A 15405-nucleotide genomic window follows, 5' to 3' on the forward strand; every position below is an offset into this window, starting at 1 on the left:
AAAAAAAAAACGAGCTCCTTGGAAAGAATTCATTTTCCTGTATATAGCAGACTACATCATCTTGACCATGGTCCAGGGCCCGGTAATTTGCACAGCTGGAGGCTCTGTGGACCTTGGGCAGTTGGGCATACCACAGGGGATGCTAGTCGTAGAAGTTCCAAGGACTGGTGTCACTTCGTAATCTTGCAGGGTCCAAGCAGGCAGAGAGAGAATGGTTTCCAAGACACCTCACCCAAATGCTTGTGAAGACGACCCCAGAAACAGGAGCCCTCGCCCTCCTTTGCATGACCCTCCAGTGGGGGGCAGAGAAAGTAATAAGGGGGCCACATCTCAAACCTGCATCCTGAAAGCTGCTGCTGCCAGTGTGTGGCAGGCTGCTTACTGCCCGATTACGGCATCAGGATAACAGTGTTCTCCATGTGCCAGGAGTTTTGTACACATGTCACATTCACGAGGTCCCTGCAATGGAGCCCTGGCTTTCTGTTTTCCTCAAGATAGAATGGCATCTCCGAGAGGACGTGTTCCTTAACTGCCAACGTTCCTTAATTCGTCAGTGGCAGCCCTGTGTTTGAACATGGGTCTGGTTCATGTCAAAGCGCAAACTCTCTCCACGTTTCTGGTTTGTCTCCAGCAGATGGGCACTGGCCAAGAGAACAGCCCAAGCCCTGGGCCGCCAGCGCTCAGCGATGTGGCCTCGCAGTGTGTGGTGACCGTGGTGTGACAGATGAGTATTTTGAAGCTGAGTTTACCTGCTGGTCACTTGGGGGTTGAGATGTATGGGGAGAATTCCCTGCTCCACCAATATCGCGGTCTCTTAGGAGATGGTCCCAACTGCAGTGGCTCTGAAACCTTTTACATCCAGAGAGTGCCACGGAACACCAGCTGATGACTGGACTGAAGTGACTTCCAAGTTTAAATGAAGAGAATTCTGCATAAAGAATGCAAGACACCCTGGAGGCTCTAACGGAGGGGGCAGGGAGATCCTATAGTTCTCATATCCTCACTTTGCTGGAAAATCCATAGGTCACATGCACTCGAACTAATTGGAATGAGGTCAGACACGCTACACAATACCCTGATGTTTATCTCTGGTAACTCAGTGCAGAGCAAGACTCATTTAAATAAATCTTTTGTCTATAAAGTCATCTTACACGAAAAAGCACCACTTGGCAAAAGCTACAGTTGGGTGCATGATGTCGCAAGCATTTAAAAAAATGCCGGAGTTCTTCATTAAAGGGGGTGGGGGGCAAACTATAATTCTGCCAAAACAATACCCAGCATCCTCTCTGGGGCAAGGGACTCCTGTCCCTCTCGGGGACTAGGTCACTATCTCTGTGACCCCTGGTCTACCTACCTTGTGGTTTCGCACAGGAAGGAATCTCTGGACCTCTGTTGTCGACAGGCCAACAGCGTTCCCCTCTCTCCTTAACTCCCACTGCAGGCAGCACTGCCAGGACATTCCTCTGGTTGCCCGTTAGCAGAGTTAGGGATATCAGAGGATTTAGGAGCCAGCTGGAGAGCCTTTGATGGCTTTTAGGTTTTGGAGAAAATGTGTTCTTGTGTAAGAGGAAGAGGTGGGAGACTGTCATAGTTATGCCCTTGGTCTAATCTTGCCCCAAGTTGTCCTTTTCCCCCTATAAATTACCACCCTACCCCACCCCCAATTCCTACCACCAAACAAAACCGAGTTGTGGTGTGTCAAGTGTGGTGGCTTCTTTTTTCCCTGGTGTTCTGTGGGTCTCCACGTTCCAGCAAGCTTTTCTGATGTACCAGGCAAGGGGCTAGGGACACACAGAGACGTGGGCCCTGCCTCTGAGAAGCTCATGGTCTCGCACGGAAAGGCAGACATCGAAATCCACTTTCTTTCCTCCCCGCCCCCAGGCTTGGGCACCCAAGCCCATCATTACCCGCCCCCACAGTTTCTCTCATTCCTGTTTCATTTTTTGGGGAAAACATTTCTATTTATGCATTTGGAGATTTTCCATAGTATAGAGTAACAGCTGCAAGTGAAATTTGCCGAGCTCCTTCCACAGATACCAAGTGGGGGAGAATTCTCCCCATTGGGTTTCAGAGAAGAACCCCCGCAAAGATAGATTCCAAGTCAACAGGAGACCTCAGGAGCAAGAAGACCCCCATACCCTGTCCCTGTGTGCCTCAGCCAAGCCCTTCCCCTGAGCAGGCCCAGAAGAGGGAACTCGCTGATCTCAGGACCGACTCTCCTGTAAACCTGCTCTCACAGACAAGCAGACCGGAGTGTTGACTTTGGCAGTGGGGGACTGGCCGTCTCCTGCAGCTCGGTGAATGGAATAAAAACCCTGAGTGGATCGGCGAGGAAGGTGTCTCCAACACTAACAGCAGCAGTTGGAGAGGTTCAGACCATGGTCTGAATAACCAGGCAGTGACAGAGGAGCGGCAAATGCCATGACCAATGATCCAGAGGTACCAAGCCACAAACCATCTTTGTGAACAGAATTGGAATGGGCTGGTGGACCACCGTGGGCATACACAGATTCATTCCCCTCGCCCTCGCTGTTCAGCAAACCTCAGCACCCGAGATGTGCTGGTCCCCTTGCAGTGGGCTGCGGCCCAGCCCTTTCTTTGGGGGTTGAGCAGGTCTTGTGGATTCCTCATGGTTCTCAGCTTGAGGATCACAGCTGGGGGCTGGGAAAGCCAACTCCTGGTTCAGGCTCCTTTTCTCAAAGGGCCTTCTCCTCTGATAGCTGATTCGTGAGGATCCCAGTTGGTGTCCCCTATAAAATTCAAAGCAAAGCAGCAGAAGTAAACTCAGCCTGCCTTGGTAGGAAAAAGTGTCGGTGGCAGGGCCCTGGCAGCTGCTGGGTACCCTACTGGAACATCTGGAGGAGGGTGTGGACCTGCAGCCATGAGCATCTGCGTTCCCTACCACGGTTCCGGTTTCCACAACGCTGACTATTATCCACGAAACCTTGAACATCCGATGGTCTAGGCATCCCACGCTATGTCTTTTAGAGCCCCTCACGCCCGGCAACAGCAGCACAACTGGGCGTCAGACGGCAGTCTTGAGTTTTTGTCCTCATTGCGGATTAACTCTGGGGAGAGGGGTGGAGGAGAAAAAGTCACACTCCAGGCCTGGCTCATGGGGCTCAGACTGGGCTGCGGGGCTTGGTATGGTGGGGAAAGGGGCCGAGTGGTTGGCAAAGGGGGGGGGGGGGTGCGCTTTGGCGGCAGAGCCAGGGACTCTGAGGACCGAGGCCCAGGCAAGTTTGGCACGGGGTGTTTAACCAGGAACAGTCCCTCCGTGTTTCTCAGCCTTGGCAGCAGCTCAGAGCAACAAGCAGTTCTCACAGGGTCCACATCCTTCCCATTGTTTCCACCCCAACCTCACTCATCTGCCCGAACATCTGCTTCAGATTTGGGCCCCTGCCTCTTGCCTGGTTCCAGTACAAACGGCGGGTGGTAAGGGTGAGGGGTGGGTTGGCCGTGCAGGTGTGGAACCCACAGAAGACGCCATGGAGGCCCTTGGGAGAGCCACAACAAGGTTTTGTTTCAGAAGGGTGCAGACGGAAGAAGGGTCTGCCCTATTAAAAAAAAAAAGGGAGGGGCATGTATTTCACCAAAACTACGCCAGTAAGCTGTTCCACTTTCTGGGTACAGAGAGGGAACCGGGACCAGCTGAGGACATCACAGTGCAGACTTGCTTTTCAAATGCAGGGAGCACGCTGGAGTGATTCAGTGCCCACAATGAGCAGAAGCGAGGCGCTAATGAGGTATCAAACACCTCTCCTCCAGCCAGCAGCTGCAGGCGGCTGAACCACTCTCCCCCTGGGCCTGCTGGAGGCAGGACGGGGAAGCTAGTCCAAGCTAGAAGTGAGTCACAGTATCCTTGAACATCTCCAGAGGAGAATCATGAAAGCGTCGCTAGAACTTGTCCTGACTTCTTAATCCATTGGCAGTAACAGACATACCCCAGGGCACATCCTGGGGGGTCCACGGGCAGAGACCCCTCTCAGAGCTCTTGTAATACCATTGTGCATGGCCATCCAGTCAACCCCAACACAGGGCTACTGTCTCAGGTGGTTGAAGCTGTGGTGACTGAAATCTGCGGGACTGGCATGTAACAGCAGACAGCTTTGATCTCCTGTGGGAGGCAGAAGCCCACATTCAGGGCTTGGACTGGGGGGTGGGGGGGACATCCCGGTCTCAGCTTCTCTAGCTCCAGGGTTCTTTAGTTCCTTGACATCTAGATGTCCCAGCCCACCCCGTCTCTCTTGTCCTATGGAGCCCTGGTGGTGCTGGGGGCTAGGCGCTGGGCTGCTAACCACAGGTGGGTGGTTTAACCCACCAGCCGCCCTGTGGGAGAGAGAGAGGAGACTGTCTGCTTCTGTAAAGAGGTATTGTTTCAGAAAAACGATGTAAGGTTGGGCCTGGACCGACTCCCTGGCAGTGTAGTTGGCCTTGGTTTGTGTCCTTGTCTATGCTGCTCAGATGTGAGTAACATCCTTAGTGTCTGTGTGGCGGGGGAGGTGGGGGCCAAGGACCTCCGTTCAGTCCACCAGAGGGACCTTAAGTCTAACACCATCCAGGGTGGCTTGGCCCTGAAGGCAGCTGCCTTCATGAACAGCTTCATGAACCCATGCTTACTCTGAGCAGCATCCCGCTCTAATCGTCACACAAAGGAAGGACCCTTAACGTCCCCCACTTTGCAGATGATCACCCTGAGGCTCTGAGAAGTAACTTGTTCGTGGTTACAGGCCCGGTTGTTGAGCCCAAACAGGAGTCATGGGTCTGGGCAGTCTCGGTGTCAAGATGGCCCCCACACCTTGCTCAGGGGACAGGTCAGTCACCTCCAAGGGACTCTGCAGAGACAATTGATGATGTTCTACTCATCCTTCAAACTAGAGAGACAGACTGTGGGCCTCTGCATCTGCTACCTGGAGCCAGCTCTGATAGTCCCCTCCCTACCGAGCCCCACCCACTCTGCACCCTGTGTCTCCTTCCTGTACACTTCCCACCACCCCTCCAGCTCCAGGACCCTGATGGAGGATGGAAGAGGTGAGAAAGGGCAGGAGCTGCCAAGGCTGCCAGGAGCCCCATTCACCCTTCTAACCCGGGAGTAGGTGGGGGGCCATGCCATCTTGGAGCCTCAGTGACGGACCAGCTCGCCTGGCAGGCCAGCGTTCTGCAGACAGCAGCCCAGTGGGTCAAGGCAAGCTGTACTGCTGCTTCTGGGGCAGAGCCCATGCTGTGTGGGACAGACTGTCCACCACGAAGGATGAATGGGCTGTTGAGGGGCTCTGGAAGGCTACCTGAGCAGGCCAGAGGCTCAGAGACAGTGGCTCTTTAAGCATGGCCAGCTCTTGGTGCATGTGGCTCCCGCTGCCTTTAAGCTCATGTCTTGTCTCATGCACTCTCCAAGGAATGCTATCTCTCCGTCGTGGGTGAGGTGCTGCTCCTCTCTGTCCAACCTCCCGGTGGGTCCTTTACCCCAGCCACCGCCTCAGATCATGCAGGCCTGTTCTTTTAAGAGGAAAGCAACCAATGCGAAACTCACTGGTTATGTCAACTTGGACCAAAAAACGTCATAACATATTTTTTTTAAGTGTGTGTGGGGGGGTGGATGGGTGTGGGGGGGAGAAGAAAATAATGCCTATCCCACCAGGCTGATAGGAGAATGAAGTGAACAAATTCAAGAAAAGCACCTAGCACAGTGTGGCACGTAGGGTATCTCAAAAGAAGAAGGAAGGTATTACTGGTTTACCACGGTTGACCCCACGCACAACAGAACAAAATGCTCCCCAGCTCCGCGCCCTCCCCTGGACTCACGGGGGGTCAAGCCACTGACCCACAGGATCTTCAAAAGTGCATTTGCCCAGCCTTTCTCCCATTGCTTCTATTCGCAAAGGCCATTGATAACCAGGCTCTCTTGGGCTGTGTTGTTGGTTGCAATTCGAAAGATTTGGGGACCAGATCAGCTTACTTGTGTGTCCTTGGATGAATGGCTAAGTCTCTCTTCGCCTCAACAAGGTGTTCGCTGCCCAGAGAGGAAGCATGTCAGATTCGGTGAGAAGAGGTGGGAACGCGTTTTGTAAATCATAAAACAGCCTACCATTGGCATTACCTTTCCATTTCCAGGGCTGAAGTTCCTGCCACCATGGTATGTACAACTTGAGATATCCTTTAGGGTGGAGCCAAAGGCCTTAGCCCCCGGCCACTCGGCTAATACAAACCTGGAATGGTTTTTGTTTTTTGTTAAGAAGGAAACAGTTGTTGCTTGAGGAGGTGTTTTTGTTGCTAGAAGCTTTTACAATTTGGGGAGCCCTCTTCAAGAGAAACTCAAAACTCACTCCCACCAAGTCGATTCTGACTCAGCAACCCTGTGGGAGAGAGTAGAAGTGCCCCCTTGAGTTTCTGAGGCTGGACATCTTTATGAGAGCAGTCAGTCTCATCTTTTGCTGTGGGAGTAGCTGGTAGTTTTGAACAGCTGACTTTGGGGTTAGCAGCCCAGCTCATAATCCACTGTGCTACAGGGGCTCCTCCTTTGAGGAAAAAGAATATAACATTCGATATGAAGGAGACGCTTTATTTGGAATAAGAAAATGGAATTCCAAGAAATCACAAGTTCTAAGAAGCTGGAAATTATCGCAAACATCACAGAAAAATCAGAAAAAAATGCAGCCCACTTTCTGGATTCTCATTCTTGTGAGGTCTTTGTGTGTCCCTGTTCATCAGGGCCTCCATGTGCCCTCGGGTAGGATGTGAGGAGAGGGACAATAAAGGATCATTCTTTGAGTTTCCAAGGAGGAGCTCTGGTGGTATAGTGGTTACCCATTGGGCTGTGAGTCGAAAGGTCAGCAGTTCAAAACTACCAGCTTCTCCGCGGTAGAAAGATGAGGCTCTCTACTCCTATAAACAGTTACCGTCTCAGAAACCCATAAGGATCGTTCTACCCTGTCCTACAGGGTCGTTCTGAGTTGACATCGACTGGATGGCAGCGAGTTTTCGAAAGAAATACTGATTTTGTTGCCAGCACTTTGCACTCCCTGCAGATTCCAGGAAGGGTCGAGAGCTGGGAGACAGGCTGGGGGCCATCCCACCATCCTCCTCTGACGCTGGCCTTGGCCATGTTCAGACCTAGAGAGCACAGACCTCCTTGAGGCGGCCTTGGTCAAGGGCAGCTCCTAAACTTGGCATTCCGCAGCGGTTTCCGCTCAGCAAGAAGCCGTGTGAAGGCAATTGCTGAGGGATCTTCCCAGGAGCTGTGGGGGAACAGGGACTGGGCAGAGAGGGGAGCATGGGGGGCAGGGGCTCAGTCTGCAAGGAGCTTGGGAGATGGAACAGTTATGCCCCACCCCAGGGGCAGGTTATCTAAGTAGACAAGGTGAGCACAGGCCTTCTTGAGTTACTGATCTTTGGTGTGGCGAAACAATCTGAGGACACACACACACACACAGGCACATGGATACAGGCACTGAGGAAAGGCACATAACAGCCCTCTCACACCCAGGCAGGTGGCCCAAGCAGGTTTTAGCAGCCTGGGGGCAGCCTGCTGACCAAGAGAGTCAGGTGCTGGCTGTGGGAAGTGGAGGGAAAGCAGAGGAAACCATGTGGTCTGCAGGGACAGGAGGATGCAGACAGTGTGCTCGCCAGGGCCTGCTGGCTGCAGGTAAGGGCATCATTGTTATTAGTGGTACATCAGCTCTACTGTTAGTACCTGCTGCCAATGAGTCAACTCAAACAAGTCTGTATTGTCATTATTACTACAAGTTTGAAAACCAAACAAGTCATTGAGTTAGTTCTGACTCGTAGCGATCCTATACAGGGTTTCTGAGGATGTAAATCTCTACGGAGCAGACGGCTTCCATTTTCTGCCTTGGAGCCCCTGATGGGTTCGAACCACTGACCTTGAGGTTTGCAGGTCAACCAGTAACCACAGGGGTCCCTGTTTGGATTTGAATTTGAAAGGGCTCAGTTGGAACCTGAGCCTTGCACTTAGTTGAATATTGTCCTTTGCTGTTGCCTCTGGGCCCTGGTGGCGCAGTGGTTCTGAGCTGGGCTTCGACCCACAAGGTCTGCAGTTTGACACCACCAGCAGCTCTGCGGGGGAAGGACCGTAAAGAGTCAGTCTTGGAAACCCACAGGGGCAGGTCTACCCTGTCCTATGGGGTCACAGTGGCAGTGAGTTTGGTTTGGGTTCAGCTGCATCTACCCCTGGTTCATGGAGGACCCCACACACAGTGCAATGCAGTCCTGCCTGGTGCTGCCCCATCCTCATGATGTGTTGCCCGCCCAAGCATTGGGGTCTAGAGGGTTCTCCCTGTCTGATCTTCAGAAGTCGAGTCCCAGGCCTTTCGGCCCAGCCCAGCCTAGTCTGAACCTTAATTGGAAAAGACTGATTTGCACGCTGGGGACTAGAAGGTGCTGATGGGTCCTGGAGGAATGCCTGCTGGGCGGAGAAGATAGTCCCTGGGCAGAGGCTTGGAGTGGGCCAGGGACAGAGCCCAGCTGCATCCTGACATCACCCCCACACCCTCTGCAGAAAACCCAAACTAAACCAAAAGTCAGGTTCATTGCTATGGAGCTGATGCCGACTCACAGCGAGCAACCCTGGGAGCTTCCCAGACTGCAGCAGAAGTTCAATGCTCTCCTCGTTCAGAGAGTCTCCTGGCAACATCCTATTTATGGGTTTCAGTATGTACCCCCATCGCCCCCAAATGTGGTCTGGTATTCATAGCCTGGGTGTGAGCTCAAAAATAATTGGTGAGACTCTAGGCCTCTGGGTAGAAGTCCCTGAGTGGGACCAACAGTTAGCTGAAAGATCGGTGGTCTAGGAGAGGCTCATCGGAAGAAAGGTTCTGGCTATCTATTTCCAAAAGGCCCCAGCCACTAAAGACCCTGGGGAGCGCCGTTCTTCTCTGACACACACGGTGTGTGTGACATGACAGCTAGCATTCTTTGTTTAGTGACCTCTAAAATATGCCCCGGATGCCCCTGACGCCCTACCTGAGAGCTCAGAGGCCCCCGAAGGAGAAGCAGACAGGTGGATGTGACGGCTCTATCAAGTGTCCCTGGACTGCACCCTGGCTGGTGAAATGCGCCTTTGCTGTTGCCGACCATCTGGGGCCGAGGGCAGCTCAGCTGCTAGCGAGAAGCCAGAATGAGAGCCTGCTCACTCTTGGCTGCTGACCCTTCACCTGGACCTCTGCCCCTGGGGGAATCAGGGACCCCAGCACCTGCTGTGCTGTTTTTCCCTGTGCTGGGCCCTGAGCAAGCCCTGAAGCCAGGAGGGGCTGGGGCTGAGCTGCTCTTGCCGGCTGCGTGCCACCTGCCCTCCCCCACCCAGACTAAATACCAGGCCAGTGGGGAAGTGAGGAATTCTTGGCTTCAGCCTGTCCAGGCGCCTCTGGCTCAAAAGCTTCTTGCTTCATGGCTGCGGCTGCTGTCTGCCCTTGGCCTGGTCTTCCTGTTCCTCTCCCCAGGGGCTCAAACTGATTGGCAGACTTATCCAAGCATGAAGGGGTAGGGGCACTGGCCTTGGGAAGCAGCCCGGGAGAAGGAGGCTGGGTGGGAGTCAGAGCTGATGCGTCTGAGAGCGGGGAAGACAGAAAGACAGGCCGTGATGTGAAGCCAGAGGGACAGAAACAAAGCGATGGAGGAGGGAGGGAAAGACAAAGAGACCAAACCAAAACACGACACTCACTGCCATCCAGTGGATACCAGCTCATAGTGACCCTGTGGGACAGGGTGGGACTGCCCCTGGGAGTTCCCAAGACTGGAACTCTACGGGAGTAGAAAGCCTTGGTTTTCTCCTGGAGGAGAGACAGAACAGAAATACCGGGAATGAAGCAGAGGGAAAGGGGAGGGTGAGGCCAGTGGGGCCAAGTGGGTGATCACATGGGTTCAAGGCCAGCTTCATCCTTCCACAGGAAAGGGGTGTGTCCTCTAAGGTGGGCCAGGGCCTTCAGACTCCCACATCTGCTTCCCATCTGCATCCCCTCATGGCGGGTATGCCTCCCCAGGCTTTCTCTCCAAAGCCCCAATCCATTCAAATAGACCAAGGCTTTCAGTTTGAATGTGCAGATTCAGGCAGACAGCTTCTGCTCTCTTGGGTTTCCTGGGACCCTGCAGGGGAGGGAGGGGGCTGGGGAGCACTAGAAGTCCTTGCTAGAGGGGTCTGGGAGGTACCCAAGCCCACTGGACCACCTGGTCCTTCTCCAAAGGTGCACTGACTCATTTATCCAACCATTCATTTCTTCCTGCAGCGTCTCTGGGCTCTGTGTGAGGCTCGCCGTCCAAAGAGGCAGGTCTGAGGCTGAGCAAAATGGAACATGAAAGAGTTAAGGGGGCAGCGCACCGAAACCCATCCAACCCTCTGCCATTCAAGTCCATTCCCACCCATAGGTGACGCAGTGCTTATGCATTGGGCTGCTAACCTCAAGGTCGGTAGATTGAAACCACTAGCAGCTCTGAGGGAGACAGGCTTTCTACTCCTGTGACGACGTGTCTTGGAAACCCACGGGGGCAGTTCTACCCAGTCCTACAGGGTCGCTACGAATGGGAATCGACTCAATGACAGTGAGCAGTAAGCTTTTTTAAGTAAGGAGTAGAAAACCTCATCTTTCTCCTGCGGAGCAGCTGGTGGGTTTGAACCAGCAACCTGTGGTTAGCATCTCAACATGTGTCCAACAGCACCACCAAGGCACTCAGAGAATGTCATGAATCAAATAGGATTAAGTGGCCTAGACAGTAAATCCCAAGGACTCTGGAACATCTTCCCCAAGGCAGTGGTGGGCTTTGGGTTTCTCCTGGTCTACCTTTAGGATACTGCTTTCTGTCAGGACACAGAGGTGGCAGTTGGAACAACCCTGAGGCCTCCCCTGCCTGGAGTCCCAGGAAGACACCGGGAAAGGAAGTTAGGTCACGGAAGGGAGACCGTCTGGGTTGGAAGAGGTGTTCTCCCATTGGGCACCTGGAACTAGGCCAGGGCCCCTTGCTACAGGAGACTCAACCGGGGGTGGGGACTTCAGCCCATTCGGAGACACTGGGGGTGCACTAAGGTGAGGAGAGAGAGGCTTCGACTCCTTGGAGGTGGGGGAAGGAGACTGAGTGCCCGGGAAGAAGTCAGGGGTAAGGGGGTGGGAAGCACGAGGTGGGATGGAGTGTGATTTATACTGGAGGGCCCAGCAGGAGCCCTGGGCAGTGCTTAGAGCAAGAGCAGGGGCTAGGGTCCTGCTTAGGCGTCTGCTTCCTCGGGGATGGGTGCTGAGTCCAGGGCTCTCTCAGTAATACGTAGCAACAAGGAATTTGCTGGCGTGTGTAACTGGCGAGTCTCAAACAGGATAAACTTCAGAGGCCCAGAACAAGGTCATCAGGACTGGTCCCCTTCCAGCTCTGCCGTCAATGGTACTGGCTTCATTCTCGGGCTCCACAGGCCCCGACTCCAGCCATCCTTCACCCAGCAGCTCTTCGTTCTCTGCGGTTTTACCATTAGGAACCCTGCAGACAAGGGGTGAGGAACTCACCCACGGTCGCCCGTTTCCCACTGGTTCTGATTGGATTACAAGAACTTGCCTGACTCAGTCACTGTGACTAGAGCAAGACAATGTCATGCTTTGATTGGTCAAGTTCTGCATCACATGTTAGCCGGCAGTAGTTCCCCGGAGAGCAATGGATGCTTTCACCCAGAAAAGATAAATGAATGTCCCAAGAACCCCCAAACAAAGGTACGGCTGTCACATCGATTCTGAATCATGGTGACCCTGCAGGTTAGGATCGAAGTGCCTCTGTGGGTCTTCAAGATTGTAACTCTTTGTTGGTGGTGGTGGTGGTAGGGGCCATCAAGTTGACTGACCCTAGCGACCCTGTGCACAACAGAACGGAACCCTGGCCTTGCGCCACCCTCACGGTGGTTCCTGTGCCTGCATCTTTCTGCCGAGGAGTGGGTGGTAGTGTCCAGCTGCTGATTTTGTGGTTCGCAGCCCAAAGCCTACCACTAAGCCTAACCTCTCCCCATGCCCCACCCCAAGATCATTCTGAATGAAATCAGGCTACAGCTGGTACGGCAACTCCTCAACATTTGCAGGGAATAAATGACAGGTGGCAAAAACACAGGTATTCCCATCTCCCCCAGTATTGTCTTTAAAAGGATGATGGGCTGTTGTAGGGCGGGGCTATTTTTTCTAATAATCATTTTATTAGGGGCTCATACAACTCATCACAATCTGTACATACGTCATTTGTGTCCAGCACATTAGTACATATGTTGACTTCTCATTCTCACAACACCCGCTTTCCACTTGAGCCCTTGGTGTCAGCTCATTTTTCCCCTCCCTCCCCGCTCCTTGCTCCCCCCGAACCCCTGATAATTTATAAATTATTATTATTTTATCATATCTTACCCCATCCAGCGTCTCCCTCACCCACTTCTCCGCTGTCCGTCCCCCAGGGAGGAGGCCATCTGTAGACCTTGTCATCTGTTCCCCCTTTCTCCCTCACCCTCCCTCCACCCTCCCGCCAACGCCACTCTCTCCACCGGTCCTGGGGGGTTCATCTGTCCTGGGTTCACTGTATTTCCACTTCCTATCTGCCAGTGCACTTCCTCTGGTCCAGCCGGATATGCAAGGCAGAAGTGGGATCATGGTAGCGGGGCGGAGGAAGCGTTTAAGAACTAGAGGAAAATTGCACATTTCATCGTTACTACACTGCACCCTGATTTGCTCCTCTCCTCCCCTCAGCCCTTCTGCAAGGGGATGTCCAATTTCCCCTGATGGACCCTGGGTCCCGACTCTGTACTCCCGTCATTCACAATGTTATGATTTTTTTTTTTTAAGTCTTTGATGCCTGATACCTGACCCTTTCGCTGCCTTGTCATCTTACAGGCTGGTGTGCTTCTTCCATGTGGGCTTTGTTGTTTGTCAGTTAGATGGCCCCTTGTTTATCTTCCAGCATGTGGGACCCCAGATTCTGTGTAATTTGACAGCTTGGCACCATCAGCTTTCTTCACCGCATTTGCTTATGTACCCGCTTTGTTTTCAGCATTCGTGTTGGGGCAGGCTGGTGTGCTTCTTCCCGTGTGGGTTTTGTTGTCTCTCAGCTAGATGGTGCTTGTTTATCTTCAGGTCTTTAAGGCTTCAAGTGCTATATCTTTTGGTAGCTGGGCACCATCAGCTTTCTTCCCACACTTGCTTGTGGGGCGGGGCTGTTTTTATCCCAGAAGACTGTAAGCTCCAGGAAAGTGGGAGCTTGGTTTCTCTTGTTCTCTTCTGAAACCTTAGCACTCACGGGCGCCTGGCACAAGGTAGAGGCTCCATCAGTAATTGCTGGCAGCGTCAGGCTGCTAGTTCACAGGGTACGAAGGGCTGTTTCAAGTACATTTAAAATCATTTAATCACTATGCAATTCCAAGTCTTGCCATCAGCGAAGATCAGGTCAAACCAATACCCCATTTCTTCTGGAATGATTTTCAAACATTAGCGAATCTGTCGTCAACATCACTGAATCGTACCTTGATTTGCGCTGTTCTTCTGTTACTGTCGCTGCTGCTGGCAGCTACCATTGAGTTCATCTGACGGGGATGATCCCACGAGGGCCAGTGGAACTGTGCTCCGTGGGGTTTGCATGAGCTGTAATTTTTTGAAACAGACTTCCAGGCCGTTCTTCCAAAGTGCTTCTGGATGGATTTGAACTGCCAACTTTTTGGTTGGGAGGCAAGTGCTTAACCACCCAGGGACCTAGTTAGTAACCATTGAGTCAATTGTCACTGGTGGGGACCCCAGGAGCTGAGAATAGAACTATTCTATAGGGTCCCCAAGACTGTGTGTGACCTTTTGGAAACAGATCACTAGGCCCATTTTCTGGGGTACCTTTGGGTAGGTTTTAAACACCAACCTTTTGAGTAGATGTTAAGGACTTAACGTGTTTGTGTCAGCTCAGGACTCTGTTATTTCCACTTGCATTTATGGATGGGGAAACCGAGGTGACAAATTCAGATCCAGGCCTCCGGCTCCGGAGAGTGTACCCCTAACTGTGGTCCCACACTGTGTGACAGCAGTGAGAGCCCATGAGTAGGACGTTCAGGTGGGTCAATTGCCTCCCCTACCATTTCCAGAGAGTGTGTTTCCTCCTTCTTCAGGTTAAAAGCTTCACCAACTTTCCTTGGTCCCATGGGGGCAGTGGGAGTGTCTGAATGTGTCTTGCTTCTGCTTCCTGTTGAGAGCAGGACATAGCTTCCTAGGATCCAATTCCTAAGGGACTCACAGGAAGGCTGAGTTTACATATGGATGCCTTCTCTCTTCAGTCTACCATTAACTCATTCAAAATATTTACTCAGTGAGATGAGTCTGGAACATCTTGTGGTGTCAGAGAATAAGGAAGGGCTTGGGAAAAATCCAGGCCCGTCAGAAGGACACAGGAGCTAATAGGAAGAGTGCTCAATGGTCGGAACAACTTGAGCAAATAAATAAATAACAATATTGCGTTATGACCTGTAGACTATATTACTATCAAAGAGTTCTTATTGATCTAAATAAACAATTGAATACAAACATAAAAAGGGGAGGAGGGACAGCCTTTCTTCACTGAAGAATTCCAGTTACCCCAAAGGCAAACCCAACAGCAATGTATGTAGGTCAGATCTTCCAGTGATGGGAGTTAAAATCCACGGGAGAAAGTTTCCAGAGGATTGAGATATTTATAGAATCTTAAAATACCCTCCCAAGATATTAGTTACAGAAGGGAAGGAGAGCATTAATTTTTCAGTGGAGAAGCCAGGCGATCAAGGTCAACGTCACCAGTGATAAGCCACATGGATATCATGGACCGCTGACATGTTCCTCTGAGAAGAGCATTTCATTTCTGAAATACTCTTCCCCCAATTCCCGTAACCTCATTCTAATCACAAGGAAACACCAGACAAACCCAAATGGAGAGAGAGCCTACAAGGAAATGGACTCATCAAAAGAGTCAAAATTTGTCCCACAAGTTAAGGTCCTGGGACATGAGGACAGGCTGAGGAACGGACTTCTGAGACACTTCTTGGTGGGCTGGAGCTAGAGGCTTATCAGAGGTCTGGCAGGTGGGGCAAGTGTCCCCACCACCACGTGAAGGGAGCATCATCCTCTTAGCAGTTTCTGTTAACCCAGGAGGGCCCAGTGTCCTTTCTCAAGCATGGTAGACACAGAGACCAAGCGAGGGGGTGGCAAAAGGGGACACAGGCCCCTGTTGCAAGTCTATGTGGGGTTTGGGAGCGGAGGGGTGGTTCCAGGTGAACCTAGAATGACATTCTGATGCAACCCAAGCATGAAAGGCCCATGACGGAGGAGGAAGCCATTCCTGCTGACCCGTGTCTGCTCTCAATTCTAGTTATGGTATCATTGCGTGTCTGGGGGCAGTTTAGAGAATGCCTGGTGCTCCCTAGTTTGAATAACCAAC

The sequence above is a fragment of the Echinops telfairi genome, unplaced genomic scaffold, assembly GCF_000313985.2.
Source record: "Echinops telfairi isolate 266 unplaced genomic scaffold, ASM31398v2 ScPeMD7_18;HRSCAF=68, whole genome shotgun sequence".
NCBI classification, from domain to species: domain Eukaryota; kingdom Metazoa; phylum Chordata; class Mammalia; order Afrosoricida; family Tenrecidae; genus Echinops; species Echinops telfairi.